Raw genomic sequence first — 19,419 nt, forward strand, 5'->3', positions numbered from 1 at the left:
ACTGTCACAATGATCTTTGGAATGGGACCTAAAATACAAAAATTATAAAATTCCCATCTTCGCATCAAAACAAAATCCAATTGCACGCTGACCGCAGTCCACTCTTTTAAATACTTAGGTATGTTGTTAGACCCCAATCTATCTTTTGGACTCCACATAGAAAAACTTACCTCTAAACTTTATCCAAAACTAGGTGCCCTGTACAGAAACAAATCCTGCCTCAGCCCTACAGTAAAGGAAAAGATTGTACAGCAAATGCTGATGCCTATCTTGGATTATGGGGACATAGTATATGCACCTGCTCCGCAAACTCACCTTAATAAACTAAATACGTTATATAACTCATTCTGCCGCTTTGTGCTACAATGTAACTACAGGACCCACCATTGTGACATGCTAAAAGAACTAAACTGGCTGTGGCTGGAATCCAGACACACCCTCGATCTTTCCTGCCTTGTCTTTAAGAGCCTTTCTGGGAAGCTCCCACCCTACCTGAGCAGAATGCTCTCCTCTGCTATTTCCACCTCCTATAACCTCCACTCCAATAACAGCACATTATTTAGCTTGCCTCAATACAAAAAGAAAGCAGCTCGATCCTCCTTTTCCTACAGAGCGCCACAATTATGGAACGACCTCCCTCACACTTTAAAAACTTCCCTAAGCCTAAAATCCTTTAAGAGATCCCTCTCTTCATATCTCAAAACAGAATGCTCCTGTCATGGTTGATTAAATATTTCGTACCTGCTCTATGTTAAATGTTTGCATATATTGTGTATTATTATTATTGTTTTTGTATTTTATTGTACCCTATTGTATCAATGCAATGTTTTGTGATCCCAGGACATACTTGAGAACGAGAGAAATCTCAATGTATCCTTCCTGGTAAAATATTTTATGACTAAATAAATAAATTTGCATCTATCTATTTACCTTGAGGCCTATTTATCATTGTGTGAGCTAACATGATCTGATATTGTGGATCATGTCCGCTGCACATTGATAAATGCTGACAGAATACGCCACTAGCAGGGAGTGTCAATCAACCCAATCGCATTCGATAGAATTGATTTCAGTCCGCCGCCTCAGAGTAGACAGGTTATGGAGCAGCGGTCTTTAGTCTGCTGCTTCTTAACTTTTGTTTCCAGAGAGCCTGAAGGCTCACCGGAAACACAGGGCATCAAGCTCCATACGGAGCTTAATAAATATGCCCCCTTATCTACATTTATCTAGCACTACAGAATGTTGCGGTGCTATACAATTAAATTACAGAGAGTGCAGAATTATTAGGCAAGTTGTATTTTTGAGGATTAATTTTATTATTGAACAACAACCATGTTCTCAATGAACCCAAAAAACTAATTAATATCAAAGCTGAATATTTTTGGAAGTAGTTTTTAGTTTGTTTTTAGTTTTAGCTATTTTAGGGGAATATCTGTGTGTGCAGGTGACTATTACTGTGCATAATTATTAGGCAACTTAACAAAAAACAAATATATACCCATTTCAATTATTTATTTTTACCAGTGAAACCAATATAACATCTCAACATTCACAAATATACATTTCTGACATTCAAAAACAAAACAAAAACAAATCAGTGACCAATATAACCACCTTTCTTTGCAAGGACACTCAAAAGCCTGCCATCCATGGATTCTGTCAGTGTTTTGATCTGTTCACCATCAACATTGCGTGCAGCAGCAACCACAGCCTCCCAGACACTGTTCAGAGAGGTGTACTGTTTTCCCTCCTTGTAAATCTCACATTTGATGATGGACCACAGGTTCTCAATGGGGTTCAGATCAGGTGAACAAGTAGGCCATGTCATTAGATTTTCTTCTTTTATACCCTTTCTTGCCAGCCACGCTGTGGAGTACTTGGACGCGTGTGATGGAGCATTGTCCTGCATGAAAATCATGTTTTTCTTGAAGGATGCAGACTTCTTCCTGTACCACTGCTTGAAGAAGGTGTCACTGGCAGTAGGACTGGGAGTTGAGCTTGACTCCATCCTCAACCCGAAAAGGCCCCACAAGCTCATCTTTGATGATACCAGCCCAAACCAGTACTCCACCTCCACCTTGCTGGCGTCTGAGTCGGACTGGAGCTCTCTGCCCTTTACCAATCCAGCCACGGGCCCATCCATCTGGCCTCATTTCATCAGTCCATAAAACCTTAGAAAAATCAGTCTTGAGATATTTCTTGGCCCAGTCTTGACGTTTCAGCTTGTGTGTCTTGTTCAGTGGTGGTCGTCTTTCAGCCTTTCTTACCTTGGCCATGTCTCTGAGTATTGCACACCTTGTGCTTTTGGGCACTCCAGTGATGTTGCATCTCTGAAATATGGCCAAACTGGTGGCAAGTGGCATCTTGGCAGCTGCACGCTTGACTTTTCTCAGTTCATGGGCAGTTATTTTGCGCCTTGGTTTTTCCACACGCTTCTTGCGACCCTGTTGACTATTTTGAATGAAACGCTTGATTGTTCGAAGATCACGCTTCAGAAGCTTTGCAATTTTAAGAGTGCTGCATCCCTCTGCAAGATATCTCACTATTTTTGACTTTTCTGAGCCTGTCAAGTCCTTCTTTTGACCCATTTTGCCAATTGAAAGGAAGTTGCCTAATAATTATGCACACCTGATATAGGGTGTTGATGTCATTAGACCACACCCCTTCTCATTACAGAGATGCACATCACCTAATATGCTTAATTGGTAGTAGGCTTTCGAGCCTATACAGCTTGGAGTAAGACAACATGCATAAAGAGGATGATGTGGTCAAAATACTCATTTGCCTAATAATTCTGCACTCCCTGTATAATAATAGTAATAATAATAATATTAATTATATCTATCTGTCTGTCTATCTATCTATTTGTCAACATTGCCGTACTAATTTGCTATAAAATATTAGACATATAACTTTCTCATGAACCAGGGATAGGCAAGGTGTCCATGACTGGTCCTTGCAGTGTCCGCCACCCATTTTGCTGTGGGGAGTGAGGAGTAGGACAGATGAATACTGGTCCTGACTCCTCTTTGACGCAGGTAGTACCACGTTTTGCGGGGTTGGGGCCACGCTCATGTGATGCTGCTCAGTAGCGGGAAAGTGAGAGAGAGGGAAGAAGCAAGCTGCCTGCAGTGCAGCCTGTGTCCACCACCTGTGAGTTGTGACTTGTCCAGATTCCTTGATCTGTGCGGCAACGTGGTGCTGGTGTCTGTGTGTAGAAGACGGCCCCCTATTCTGATAAACATTACCTAACCAAGTAATTAACCAACAATGATGATCTGCGATTAACATCAAGGTGGGTGAGCTTGGTCAGGAGTTGCAGACTCTCAATACAACAAAAAAAATGAAAGGTTAGAATTTTGAAAACATTTTATACTAGTATACCACAAGCAGTCTTCATATAAATGTTATTTTAAACTTGTTTGATTAGCTGACTAATTTGTACTTGTGGAACTGGACCAGAGGTGTCCAGCAAACCGCCCATTTGACAGCAAAGTGCAGCTCTTCTGACTTATAGAAACATAGAATGTGTCAGCAGATAGGAACTATTCAGCCCATCTAGTCTGCCCAATTTTCTTAATACTTTCATTATTTCCTGGCCTTACCTCTAGCATAGCCTTATGCCTATCCAATGTATTTTTAAACTCCTTCAGTGTCTATACCACTTCTGCTGGGTGGCTATTCCACGGTGCATCCACTACCCACTCGGTAAAGAGAGGGTTTTTTGATGTTTTTGAATTGAAATGTACTTTGGTGTCCTTCACTAAGGTCTGTACATTGGAAAATGTCCGCCGCAGCCTCGCTCCATGCCTATCACTCTCATGAACTTTTTTTTTATCATATTTTATTTTTTTCTGACTTCTGTGCTAAGAAACTTTCTGACCTTGCACTGTGGGTCATTCAGACATAGTTTATTGGTAAAATGTAAGGACAGATCACTCATCACTCTAACTACAAAAGACAGATTATTTTCCCTTGATACTTTAGCTATTTTTTTTTTCACCAATGTAACATTCCACCTAATAGATATAATTTTTTCAGCTAGAAATGATTTGTTCATTTCGTAAATGTCCATTTTAAAACATTTACCAAAATGCACATAGTTTTTATAGATAATTGGAGTAAATGTATGCTGCTGAGTTTATTAAAAGATTATTTTAGCTCCTTCTTTTTTCATGCGTATATAATTTATGGGCACCCATAGACCCTTCATGTCAACCTAATGCTTCCATGGTTAAGTATAAAATACTAAATTGAGATAAGCAATGAAAACTCTTCTGTGACTTTCTTTTGTTTCTCTATGGAATTAAAAACGTATAAAATGGTTCATTTTCCTAAATGATTCAGCAATCCCAAATTCCATTTGTATGATGTCCCTATATATTATTTCTATAATATATGCTGGGAGTTATGCGAATATTTAACCACTTAAGTATCAGTGATATATATATATATATATATATATATATATATATATATATATATATATATATATATATATATATATATATAAAAATACCCTGTACGTCACTGGTCTCTCTACGTGGATTGAGCTATTAATATTGTGGTCTGTTGCCAGCAACATGCAATATTAACCCCTTGAGTGCTAACGACGGCTCTGAGCAGTCACAGAAATTCCCACTCTGGTGCTAGCGATGGCTCAGAGCCGTCACTAGCACTCTCCCACCTTGAGGGAGATCTAGGGGCTCCTACCTAGGCGATTGGGCATGCATAGTGCCAGGCATCACCGGGGCTTCACGTTATGCGCGGTGATGTCACGCGCAATGACGTGATGAAGTCACAGTGCAACTTTATTTCAAATTCACAGTCTTAAGTATAGGAGCAGGGGGCATGCTGCTTAGAAGCCTGTATCTCAGGTATCTAAGCAGTTACAGACCCCCAAGACCTACCGTTGGAAAGGTAATTGCCTAACCTTTCCAACAGTGGGGATCTGAAAAAGTTTGAAAAAAAAACAGGTGGCAAAGTGCTTAGCACTCAAAGGTTTAAGCAACTTTCTATTTTACTCCTATTATCAATTATTCTTCTTTCTCTTGCTATCTTTATTTGAAAAAAGGCATCTAAACATTTTTTTTTAGTTCAGGACTCTGGACAGCACTTTTTTATTGGTGGATGAATTTATCCACCAATCAGCAAGAACAACCCAGGTTGTTCACCAAAAATGGGCCGGCATCTAAACTTACATTCTTGTATTTCAAATAAAGACACCAAGAGAATGAAGAAAATTTGATAATAGGCGTAAATTAGAAAGTTACTTAAAATGGCATGCTCTATCTGAATCACAAAAGAAAAAAATTGGTTTCAGTGTCCCTTTAAGATAAAAAATAAAGATATCCCTCTTATTATTTTTTACTGGGGTGGCTTTGGATTGCATTCAAAAATTTCACAAGGGTCTCAACACATTTCACAAGGGTCTCAATTGTGTGTATATGAATTCAGCCAAACTTTTAACCTCCATACATAAGATTGTCCTTTTCCAGACCTCACCAGTAGTTTCAGCAACAGAGACGAACATCTATAAAGTCACCAATGGCTATACACTACTTCCATCTATATTCAGCCATTTTCCAAAATAAAATCCAGAAGTCAAGTACTATTATAGTTAACTAAATATATTCACAACACAAAACCCCTGATATTAAAAAGAAAAAGATAATTATGACTAGGACACAGTTTTCAATATGCGATGAGTGAATTCTGATATATAAAGTAGGACCTAAAGATCCATTTATTATCAAAACCAGATATCTGTAATGATTGCTTTTAAACAATGCTGTAGTATATTACATATAAAAAAAATATTATTATAGACTAGCCAACCATTAGAGCGTATCATGTCCGACAGACATCGCTGAATGCCGACAGCATATGCTGTCAGCATTTAACATTGCACAAGCAATTCTGGTGAACTGCTTGTGCAATTCCGCTCCCTGCAGATTTTCGGCTAATTGGCCGCTAAGCAGGGGGTATCAATCAACCCGAAAGTTTAGAAATAGGTACATTTTTATTTATTTTAAGATAGGGATATTGTAATTTTAATTTAAAGTTAGGGGGTTGTTAGGTTTAGGGGTTAATAGTTTAATTTAGTTTTTTGCGATGTGGGGGACCGGCGGTTTAGGGGTTAATAGGTTTATTTAGTGACAGTGATGTGGGAGGCCAGAGGTTTAGGGGTTAATAACTTTATTTAGTGGCGGTAATGTCCAGGAGCGGCAGAATAGGGGTTAATAGTTTTATTATAGTGTTGACGATGTTGGGGTGTGGGGGAATAGGGGTTAATAACTTTATTATAGTGGTGGCAATGTCTAGAGCGGCAGAATAGAGGTTAATAAATTTTATTAGTGGTGGCAGATTAGGGATTAATACATTTTACATAGTGTTTGTGATGCAGGAAGGTGGCGAAATAGGGGTTAATAGGTAGTTTATGGGTGTTAGTGTACTTTGTAACATTTTAGTTATGAGTTTTGTGTAACAGTTTTGTTGCGTAAAACTCATAACTACTGGTCTCAGATAACGGAACGGATCGTGACGATATAGGCTGGAACGCAAGCATTTAAGCCTCAACGTGTAATACTGGCGCTATGGAAATCCCACGCAAAAACTTAATTTTTTTGAGTGTGGTATTGACGTTGCGTTACAGGCTAAAATGCTTGCGGTATAGCTATACTGACAAGACTCATTATTGTTTTTACGCTGAAATTGCCATTTTTTCAGCGTTAAAATGGTAATGCAAAACGCGTAATCTAGGTGAGAGTCAGGTAAGGTCACATTGACAATCTAGATTAAAGGCCAAGTGGTGATAAAATCTTGGAAAAGTATAAACTAAAGCTTTACAAAATCTCAGGTAAGACTAAATGATCAGACCTTGCACCCAAACTTCTTAGAAAAGGTATTAATAAAGACAAGCATATCAAATTTAAGGAGAAACTAGTCATCTTTAACCTTGTATTGAGAGGAAACAAACAGACATTGAAATGCTAAACATTATGGATAAAATGTGAACCATAAAGCAAACTAAAATAAGTATTCGGGAAAGGGTTTTGTCACTATGGTTGAAAAACTAGCACATGTAAAAGAACATTTTATAAGACCTTTTGTCTGTGGTATTGAAATTCCAGACAACCAAGTAGAGTACATCAGTAACCTTTTGCTTCTATGATTATGTGTAAACAATGCTCCCTTCAATATCGGAAGAACAGTATTACCTCTGAAATTAGGGAGACACCTGTTGCTGCATATTTGCAGTCACATTCTAATATTATTAAATACTCTTGTTTCAGATAATATAGAATAGTGAAAACACCCAAGAGGAAGATTCAGGTTGACTAAAATAAACTCATGAGATTTATTTTTTAATTTTTTATTTGGAACCAAGGAAATCTAATGGTTTGAGGGACCTTTTAATATTTATTATAGTTTTGCTTGTTTACCTTGCAGTAGTAAATGTACAGAGGAATAAGTCAAAGGAATAGTTGAGACAAGTCAGAGGTCAGAAGTAAAAAAAAACCAAAACAATATGAAGCAGAATCATGAACCAAAGAATAGGTAATAACAAGCCAAGAGATCAGAGAATAGAAACCTCAGCAAGCACAAGGTTAAGCAAGCCTTTAGGAACAAGTACAAACAGTTAATCCCTGTAAATAATGGACATGTGAATGTATAGCAAAAATGGCACAAAAACATATTTACGTGATGCATGAGAAATATGACTTGAGAAAATTATGTGCAGTATTAACAAGAGACAAAAAGCCAACGCACAATAAAATGACACAATGCAGGATAAAGCAGTAGCCGCATGACAACATATGTTGTTAATATTTCATATGAATGGTAAAACATTTTTTAGAGCAACATCCTTTAAAGCACTCCTAAAAAGTGAAAACAAATTTGAACTATTTTTTTCTGAAATTCATTCAAAAGCTTTACATTTTTTATTTATTAACTAAATAAACAAAGGAACTAAAACAAAATCCATTCATTCTTTTATTTAGTTTTCTATCTATTAAAATTTAGGAAAAAAAAATAAAATTTCCCTATCTTAAATTAAATTAAAACTTACCTGTCAAATTAAAAAAAACTAACGCCTAGATTTAGAGTTTTGCGTTAGAAGGGGTGCGTTAGCTACGCGTGGTTTCCCCCCCCCCCGCACCTTTTAAACAACGCTGGTATTTAGAATTCTCAGAAGGGCTGCGTTAGGCTCCAAAAAGGGAGCGTACAGGCATATTTACCACCACTGCAACTCTCAATACCAGCGTTGCTTACGGACGCGGCCAGCTTCAAAAACGTGCTTGTGCACGATTCCCCCATAGGAAACAATGGGGCAGTTTGAGCTGGAAAAAAACCTAACACCTGCAAAAAAGCAGCGTTCAGCTCCTAACGCAGCCCCATTGTTTCCTATGGGGAAACACTTCCTAAGTCTGCACCTAACACCCTAACATGTACCCCGAGTATAAACACCCCTAACCTTACACTTATTAACCCCTAATCTGCCGCCCTCGCTATTGCTGACCCCTGCATATTATTTTTAATCCCTAATCTGCTGCTCCGTACACCGCTGCAACCTACGTTATCCCTATGTACCCTAATCTGCTGCCCTTAACACCGCCGACCCCTATATTATATTTATTAACCCCTAATCTGCCGCCCCCAACGTCGCCGCCACCTACCTACAATTATTAACCCCTAATCTGTCGACCGGACCTCACCGCTACTATAATAAATGTATTAACCCCTAATCTGCCTCACTCCCGACTCAAAAACCCTATAATAAATAGTATTAACCCCTAGTCTGCCCTCCCTAACATCGCCGACACCTAACTTCAAGTATTAACCCCTAATCTGGTGACCAGACCTCGCCGCTACTCTAATAAATGTATTAACCCCTAAAGCTAAGTCTAACCCTAACACTAACACCCCCCTAAATTAAATATAATTTAAATCTAACAAAATAAAATCAGATTTTTCCTACCTTAATTCCGATTGGCTGATAGAATCCTATCAGCCAATCGGAATTCGAGGGACGCCATCTTGGATGACATCACTTAAAGGAACCTTCATTCGTCGGAAATCGCCAGAAGAAGAGGATGGATCCGCGTCGGCTGCTTCAAGATGGTCCCGCTCCGCGCCGAATGGAAGAAGATAGAAGATGCCGCATGGATGAAGATGTCTACCGGTCCGGATGCCCTCTTCTTGCCAGATAGGATGAAGACTTTCGGACTCTCTTCTGGACCTCTTCTTGCCGAATAGGATGAAGACTTCGGACCCTCTTCTGGACGGATCGGTGATACCCGGCGTGGTGAAGATAAGGTAGGAAGATCTTCAGGGGCTTAGTGTTAGGTTTATTTAAGGGGGGTTTGGGTTAGATTAGGGGTATGTGGGTGGTGGGTTGTAATGTTGGGGGGTATTGTATGTTTTTTTACAGGCAAAAGAGCTGTTTTCTTTGGGGCATGCCCCGCAAAAGGCCCTTTTAAGGGCTGGTAAGGTAAAAGAGCTGTAAAAATTTTATTTTAGAATAGGGTAGGGCATTTTTTTATTTTGGGGGCTTTGTTATTGTTTTAGGGGGCTTAGAGTAGGTGTAATTAGTTTTAAATTCTTGTAATCTTTTTTTATTTTTTGTAATTTAGTGTTTGTTTTTTTGTAATTTAGTGTTTGTTTTTTTGTAATTTAGTTTAGTTGATTTAATTGTAGATAGTTTATTTAATTTATTTATTGATAGTGTAGTGTTAGGTTAGGATTTATTTTACAGGTAATTTTGTAATTATTTTAACTAGGTAACTATTAAATAGCAAAGTTGCCTGTAAAATAAATATTAATCCTAAAATAGCTACAATATAATTATTATTTATATTGTAGCTATATTAGGGTTTATTTTACAGGTAAGTATTTAGCTTTAATTAGGATTAATTTATTTAATAAGATGTATTTTATTTAGTTAGATTTAAATTATATTTAACTTAGGGGGGTGTTAGTGTTAGGGCTAGACTTAGCTTTAGGGGTTAATACATTTATTAGAGTAGCGGCGAGGTCCGGTCGGCAGATTAGGGGTTAAAAAAATGTAATAGAGTGGCGGCGATGTGGGGGGACCTCGGTTTAGGGGTACATAGGTAGTTTATGGGTGTTAGTGTACTTTAGAGCACAGTAGTTAAGAGCTTTATGAACCGGCATTAGCCCATAAAGCTCTTAACTCCTGACTTTTTTCTGCGGCTGGAGTTTTGTCATTAGAGTTCTAATGCTCACTTCAGCCAAGACTCTAAATACCGGCGTTAGAAAGATCCCATTGAAAAGATAGGATACGCAATTGACGTAAGGGGATCTGCGGTATGGAAAAGTCGCGGCTGGAAAGTGAGCGTTAGACCCTTACCTACAAGACTCTAAATACCAGCGGCCGGCCAAAACCAGCGTTAGGACCCCCTAACGCTGATTTGGACGGCTAACGCAGAACTCTAAATCTAGGCGTATGTTTAAACTAACAATTAAACTAATATAATTATTAAACTAAAATTAAACTAACTACCATTAAATAAAACGAAACTACGCATTAAACAAATCCTAACACTACTATGAAAATTACAAACTATCTAATTACAAAAATAAAAAATACTAAATTGAAAAAAATAACAAACACTAAATTACGAAAAATAACAAACAAAATTATCCAAAATAAAAAAAGAATTACACCTAATCTAATAGCCCTATCAAAATAAAAAAGCCCACCCAAAATAAAAAAAACCTAGCCTACTATAAACTGCCAATAGAATTTAAAAGGGCCTTTTGTAGGGCATTGCCATAAGTTAAACAACTCTTTTATCTATAAAAAAAAATACAAAGACCCCCCCAACAGTAAAATCCACTACCCAACCAACCCCCACAAAATAAAAAACCTAACTCTAAAAATAATTAAGCTACCCATTGCCCTGCAAAGGGCATTTGGGTGGGCATTGCCCTTAAAAGGGCATTTAGCTCTTTTACATGCCCAAACCCTAATCTAAAATAAAAACCCACCCAAAAAAACTTAAAGAAAGCCTAACACTAACCACCGACGATCCACTTACCGTTTTTGAAGTCCCACTTGAACAATCTTGATCCAGGCAGCGAGAAGTCTTCATCCAGGTGGCCTCTTCAATCTTCATCCCGGGGGCGAAGTCCTTATCCAAGCGGCGAGAAGTCTTCATTCAAGCAGCCTCTTCAATCTTAATCCAGACGGCATCTTCTATCTTGATCCCGGCGGCGCGGAGCAGGTCCATACTGAAGACATCAGCATCGAGCACCCTCTTCCATACAGTTGCCACTGTACACTGAATCTTCAATGCAAGGTATGCGATTCAAGATGGCGTCCCTTGCATTCCTATTGGCTGAAAAATGTGAATCAGCCAATAGGAATTAGAGCTCCTAAAATCGCTAATAGGATTTTAGCAGCTCTAATTCCTATTGGCTGATTCAAATTTTTCAGCCAATAGGAATGCAAGGGACGCCATTTTGAAACAGCTCACCTACTGTAAGTGGTTCATTGGGGGTTAGTGTTAGGCTTTTTTAAGGGTTTTTTGGGTGGGTTTTTATTTTAGATTAGGGTTTGGGCATGTAAAAGAGCTAAATACCGTTTTCAGGGCAATGTGTAGCTTAGGTTTTTTAGATAGTTTTTTTTATTTTGTGGGTTTGGGGGGGGGTGGGTGTTTGTAATTTATTTTTCAGAAAAAAAGCTGATATATTTAGGGCAATGCCCTATAAAAGGCCCTTTTAAGGACCATTGGTAGTTTATTCTAGATTAGTTTTTTTTATTTTGGGGTGTTTTTTTTAAATGGTTATTAGAATAGGAATATTTTTTATTATTTTTGATAATTTGTTTGTTATTTTGTGTAATGTATTTTTTTTCATTTTGGGGTGGGTTTTTATTTTTAGATTAGGGCTTGGGCAGCAAAAGAGCTAAAGGGCAATGCCCATATAAATGCCCTTTTCAGGGCAATGGGTAGATTAGGTTTTACTTTCTTTTTATGTTGTGGGTTTGGGGGGTTTTGTAGCAAAAGAGCTGTTAACTTGTTAACTTTAGGGCAATGCCCTACAAAAGACCCTTTTAAGGCCCCCCCAAAAGGCCCTTTTAAGGACCCTTGATAGTTTGGGGGGTGGAGGTTTGTATACTGTTAGGTGGTGTTTGGTTTGTTTTGTAGCAAAAGAGCTGTTAACTTTAGGGCAATGCCCTACAAAAGGCCCTTTTAAGGGCCCCCAAAAGGCCCTTTCAAGGGCCCATGGTAGTTTATTCTAGATTAAGCTTTTTTATTTTGTTTTTGTTTTTTTTAAGGTTATTAGAATAGGAATAATTATTATTATTTTTTTGGATAATTTTGTTTTTTTTGTAATGGTAGGTTTTTTTATTTTTTGTAATTTTAGGTTTTTGTAAAGGAAGCTTATGATTTATTTCACAGGTAAGTTTGTATTTATTTTAACTAGGTAGTTAATAAATAGTTAATAACTATTTACTAACTAGTCTATCTAGTTAAAATAAATACAAACTAAACTGCAAAATAAAAATAAAACCTAAGCTAGATACAATATTGTAGCTAGCTTAGGTTTTATTTCACAGGTAAGTATGTATTTAGTTTTAACTAGGTATTATTTAGTTAATAATTGTAAGTTTAATTTAGCTCTATTGTAATTATGTTAAAGTTATGGGGTGTTAGGGTTAGTTTTAGGGATAGGTTTAGGGGTAGGTGTTGGGGTTAATAGTTTAATTTATTTTTTGCGATGTGGGGGTCTGGCGGTTTAGGGGTTAATAGATTAATTTAGTGGTAGTGATGTTGGAGGCCAGAGGTTTAGGGGTTAGCTTTATTTAATTGCAGCGATGTCAGGGAGCGGCAGAATAGGGGCGATTTTGGGGTGCAGGGGAATAGGGGTTAATAACTTTAGTATAGTGGCAGCGATATTGGGAGCGTCAGATTATGGGTTAATAGCTTTATTTAGGTAGCAGCGATATCGGGGGTTGGAGATTAGGGGTTAATAACATTATTTAGGTGGCAGCGCTGTCGGTGGGGGGCAGATTAGGGGTGTTTAAACTCTGGGTTTATGTCAGGGTGTTAGGTTTACATATTTTTTTTCCCCGTAGACATCAATGTGGCTGCGTTACAGTCAGCTTTTCTTTCTGCGATCGCAGGTGTTAGACTTTTTTCTGACCTGCTCTCCCCATTGATGTCTGTGGGGGAAGCATGCACAAGCACGTCAAAACAGCGCTTATTTTGTGTGCGGTTTGGAGCTTAAAAACCACATATCGCACGCCCAAGCCGGGTTTTGAAAAACTTGTAATGACTGAGCTTTTTTAGGGGGTTAAATAACTCAACTTTTCTTGCATTTGCTAAGTTCCCTATAGTGCACATACTCGTAATCTAGCTGTATGTGAATAGAATGCACACTAAATAAGATGTAACCACAAGAATTTTTCTGAAAACACATTTATCTAAACTTTGCAACACCTCTACCAGAGGGTAGCTCTGCATTGCCACAAAAATCTGCCACCATGGTAAACCCTTTGAGTATCTATGCAGGTTTATGTCAGGGTGCCAGGAATCAGACTGAGACGAGAAGTGCAAAAATAATCACACCTTTATTAATAGCAAAAAATAAAAAAATAAGTCCACAAGTCAAATAACAAGCCAGGAATCAAAACCAGAGATGGTAGTCAGACGAGCTGAGTCAGGAGCCTGTCACAGTACTGTCTCTTTAAGGAGTCGATCCTGCTTTAGCCTCATTTTCATTTTTACTACCTTTATAAGCAATGAAGCCTAAAGCTTCATTGCTTGGTATTAGCTGGTTACTCCTGTTATACTCAGCCTCTCTCTTACTTTTGACACTCCTGAACAAGTTTCAGATATCTTGCTACTTGCTGCTGCCTGTTACTGTATCCTGTGCCTCTCCGTGTTTACCCTCTGCTCAGTAGCTGTTACGCTACTTCGTACCTCTGAATCCTGGCAAGTCTCCAACAGCTGCTGCATCGGAACTTCCTCTGACATCACGGGCGGCCGCTCCAACACTCTCTTTGCCTCCACGCTGACGCCGAGTTCGTTCAGCTTGCAATACCGGATCGTTCAGCTCCAATACTTCTGTGAGCATACTTCCATCAAACCTTGCTTCTCTCACAGTATCTCAGCACACCGGAACCTGATCTATTACTGGCATTCGGTGAGCTTAAAGATCCTTATTAACTTTCATCTATTTGTTTGCTTGTTTAGACTCATGCTTCTGCCATACTCTCTTAGCTTGTTATATGAGACCAGAGTGACAAAGGCTAACACTAAGCATATGTTATCCTTTACTCTGTCTTATGAAATCAAACTCCTTATTATCATTGCCATTGTTTCACAGATAAATAATGGTTGTGAATTAAAGGGACAAACACCATTTTTTCATATTAAGAATTATTCAAGCATATTATGTGAAAAAGATACTTGTACATATTGCAATTCCAGAATAATTATTTGGATTATTACAGAGCCAAAGCAAGTAGTCAGACGAGCCGGAATCAGGAACAAGGAGAACAGCAGAGTCAGGAACAAGCCAGTTATCAGGAACCAGGAGGGACATCAGACAGCCAGGTAATACACAGGAGCTCTCACAAACAGGTCTGAGGCAATGCAAGGGCAAAGCATACTTATTTAAGGCCCTTTAAATAATAAGTGATGACATCACAATTCTGAGACTGCATCCTGTCTCACACGGATGATGTACACCAGTCTGGCAATATAAGGAAGTACAGGAAATGAGCAGCATCACACAGTATGCACCAGAGTCAGCAAGAGATGTGAGTAAAATGGCTGCCAGCAGCACATGGCAAACAAAACAGGGAAAACACCCTGACAGTTTATTACAATATACAACAATATTTTGTACATGTAGTGGAGTATATGGGGGCCAAACAGTAGAGGGTGACACTATAAATCACTGTAGCTATATGTCACCATAATACCTATGAGTGAGGATCTATGTTTGCCCCTACTCTAGATAGTTCAAATGATAACACATATATGTACTACAAGTTACAATATCAATTGTGTCTAGTGGTAACAAGGGGGCATATTTAAGAAGGTGGGAGCGGACATGATCCGATCTTGTGGATCATGTCCGCTGCACATCGATAAATGCTGACAGCATACGCTCACTGCATTTATCTTTGCACAAGCAGTTCTGGTGAATTGCTGGTGCAATACCGCCCCCTGCAGATTCGCAGCCAATCGGCTGCCAGCAGGGGTGTCAATCAACCCGATCGTATTGGATCAGCTTGATTTTTGGCAATATCTGTCCGCCGCCTCAGAGCATATATAGAGATAAATAGGCCCCAAGGTGTCATTTGTCAGAGGAAGAGTTAATAATGAGTCAGTATTCAGCTACTACCATGTGTATTCTATGTACTTTTGGCGATCATGTACACTTTCCATACATTTCAGTCATATATATATGGCAATCGCATCCACTCTCCTGTTAGACAATCGTGCATTTTATAGTTACCATGTGCATCCACATTGTGCCTTAGCACTGCATTCACTGTAGATTCATCAATCTACAATGAGAAGGATCAATAAGCGCTTATATTTTTGCTCTCCATTTGTAATCTAGGCATTTTGTATACTGTACCTATGTGGGATAGGATTAGTTGGCTTGGGTAAGAGCCAATTCACTAATGTTATTTTAATGTCTGGAAAATAATTTGTGCAACATAAATATAGGTTGTTTTTGAGATAAATAATATTTCTGAAGAAATGCTATGTCTAGCACAAACATATGTTTTATAATCTGCTACAATATCTATCATGTCTTTCTTATATTAAAAAAAAATGATTTATTTTTTACAATTAATTATTCATATTTCTTTAATAGTTTTTCTACCACACAAATGAAAAAAATTTTTTTTTTTCACACTTGATTCTGCTACTTGCAAATAGCAAGATAACCAATAAAAAATTCCTCTTTTCCTCTTGCTTTGATCATATGAATGCATTTGCAACAACATATTATGGATTGAAATCACACTAGGATTTATCAAAATCTGTCCGACTTGATACGCTGTATACGCTGTCGGCATTTAACATTTAACATTGCACAAGCAGTTCTGGTGAACTGCTTGTGCAATGCCACCCCCTGCAGATTTGTGGCTGCTAGCAGGGGGTGTCAATCAACCCGATCGTATAGGATTGGACGGATTGATATCCACAGCCTCAGAGGCAGCGGACCAGTTAAGGAGCAGCGATCTTAACACCGCTGCTTCATAACTGCTGTTTCCGGTGATCCTGAAGGTTCGCACGGAAACAAGGGCATCAGCGGCCATTTGGCCCTTGATAATCGGTCCCTAAATGTGACCTCTAATCTTTCATTAGTTGTAGACCCTCCATATAAAAACAAATGCATTCCCCTGATTTAGACATTTGTTTTACTAGAATAATTTGCTTTATTTTGCAGTTCAAGGACATACTCTCTAAAAAGGTTAGTCTTGTTTATCTAATCTATATTTGCTGTGGCCAGTTAGAGACAAATATAAATAAGCTCCTTTAATTGTCAAGCAATTAGTGTGTAACTTGTTTTCAGATTCAGAGTTCTAAAATCTGAAGAATGCACTCCCGCCTCTCTTGTAGAAGTGGAAAGAATAAAATGTTTTAGGGTAAATAACAGAAAAATTGTTCAAAATAAATAAAGCACTTAACATTTGTAAGTATAAATAAATTTAACATGTTATGGGATAGTTCTATTTTAAATTTAGGGGCTAGATTACAAGTGGAGCTCTAATTTATCGAGTGCCTGTAAACAGGCAAATTTGCCCATTTAAGGGCATGCAATAAATAACCAGCAATTACAAGTGGCTGGGTATTGCTACTGCAAACTCGTGGCAGCGATTAGCACTTATAAAATTAATCATAGATCAGATCACTGGTTATTTTTTTAAATGTCCCCCAATTGCCCCAAAATACAATGTAGTGTTGGTGTCTTAAAATAAAAAATACTAGCATTTTTAGTTTTTATTAAAATAACTGCAATAAGTGCTTTTACATTGTGTTCTATGGGAACTGTAGTATTCCTATAAATAAATATATATATACATATATATATATATATATATATATATATATATACACAGTATATATATATATATATATATATATATATATATATATATATATATATATATACATATATATTTGTGTGTTAATATGTGTAAATACACATATAAACACACAAATATTTATGTATACATATATATTTAAATCTGCTGCCCATCGCTGAGCGACTTGAGCCCTTCGCTGCACTAGTTTCTCATGCCGTGTCTCACAGCATGAGAATGAGTCCCCCGTTGGAGCCTAAGGAAGTTCACTCTATTGAGCGCAAAGCTTCCATGCAATTGCAGGTCACTTTAAATACCAGGGCACAATTGCGTACGCTGGTATTACAAGTGAAGTGCAAATATCCCGCTTGCAGAAGTGAGGGGGATATTTATCAAAGCATCCACTATGTTGCATTCTCAGGCGTGAATACGCTCGCCAAACATCGCAGCCGCGGATCTGAATACGATTTACTTTTTTCTCATAAAAGCCGTCAAAAACACACGCGTTAAATACAGTGCAAAGAGTATCGGACCGGTGTTAATTCAGGTTTTTACCAACTTTATTTATACCATTTAATTAATGTCCACGAACAAGCTCATTTCTCTTTAGCACATTACTGTATATAGTGTAAATGTATTATTATTCTGAGCAGGAATAATTGCAAATATAACATGTAATCAGAGTATCATATGTATTTTATTTGCAATCTATGGATATTTTAAAGGGATAAGAAAGTAAAAATTTAAGTTGCACTAGTGGGAGCTAGCTGCTAATTGGTGCCTGCACACATTTGTCTCTTGTGATTGGCTAAAGAGATGTGTTCAGCTAGCTGCCTGTAGTGCAATGCTGTTCCTTCAGGAAAGAATAACAAGAGAATGAAGCAAATTTGATAATAGAAGTAAATTGGAAAGTTGTTTAAAATTGTATGTTCTATCCAAATCATGAAATAATATGTTGGGGTTTCCTGTCCCTTTAAGAGCTGGGCCAGTTTTCTTTCTGCATCTGTCTAACCCCTCCTGATTGCAATATATTTTTAAAAAAACACCCCTTCACAGGTGTTATAAAATGGGCTGGCATATAAGATGACATTTCTTACTGAAAAAGAAAATCAAGAGAAGCAAGAAATACACTGAATATAGCATGTCAGTAAAGAGGTGATTTTAATTTCTGCTGTATCTGAATCATAACAATTTAAAGTTAGGTGGGCTATCATTTTGAGCTACCAGTTTAAGATTCTATTGAATCAAACATCAATTTGAATTTTAAAATCCTTGTCTAAAATATTACACTGTGTGTCCTAATGTCAGCATCAATGTTTATCTTTAATACTAATTTCACCTATAAATACTTTCAAAGTATAATACACAATGTAACAAATGGCACTTACAAGTTGTGATAAGTGATCAATGACACAAGTATCGAGCAATTTGATTCGTTAGTGATAGTTTATAATGTGTATTTGAATCAGATTGGCTGATGTCATAAATCATGTGATTATGCATATTCCAATCAAAAGTGGTGGAAAAATTCACCAGTGTGTGGGTTATTTAGGAGTTTGCGTCATAATTGGTGCAAAAAGTGTTGCGTCAAATATGGCGCAAAGTGGATAGTGGGACTTGTATTACATGGCTTAAACATGGTGCACATAGATTTTTCCAACAAATAAAAAGGAAGTTAGCTATATTATGTTGTGTATTTATTTCATTTTTATCTCTATATCTATTATGCGACAAGTTTGGGGCAAAACGTTGCCCCAAATATGTAGAAATAATATTGTCCCCTTGATTTGTTATGAGAGACAAAGTTGTAGCATAATCCATCAGTTGTAATGTATTTTTCATTTTTATCCCTATATCTACTATTGCAACACATGTGGGGTGATAATATTGCTTGATTTAGAAAGGGTATACAATTTTAATAAAGTTTCTAATTTACTTTTATAATGTAATATACTTCATTCTCTTGCAGCATTGAACATAAGCTTTCTTTGTTTTCAGACTCCCATTGAGTTCTATGGCATCTGCGACCTAAAGGGTGGCAGAATGAAAACCAGGTACGCTGAGTCAGAAAAGACATGAGCGTAATTGTAGAAATTTTGATAACTTAGTCAGATCTTCAAATAGTGTCGAATAGGAGGGCCAATGAACACAATTCCACTCGAATTCCACGGGTTTTAAATTTGCATCGATGTGCGTCAGATTGAGATAGCGAGATCATATGTTACGTCACAAATTTAAAAATGTGACGATCTTGGCGCTTTGATAACTACGGCGGATCAATCTCACGACAATTACAAAGCGGAATTCCAGCGTATTTTCACTTGACACTTTGA

The sequence above is a fragment of the Bombina bombina genome, chromosome 7 (assembly GCF_027579735.1).
Source record: "Bombina bombina isolate aBomBom1 chromosome 7, aBomBom1.pri, whole genome shotgun sequence".
In the NCBI taxonomy this organism is placed as follows: Eukaryota; Metazoa; Chordata; class Amphibia; order Anura; family Bombinatoridae; genus Bombina; species Bombina bombina.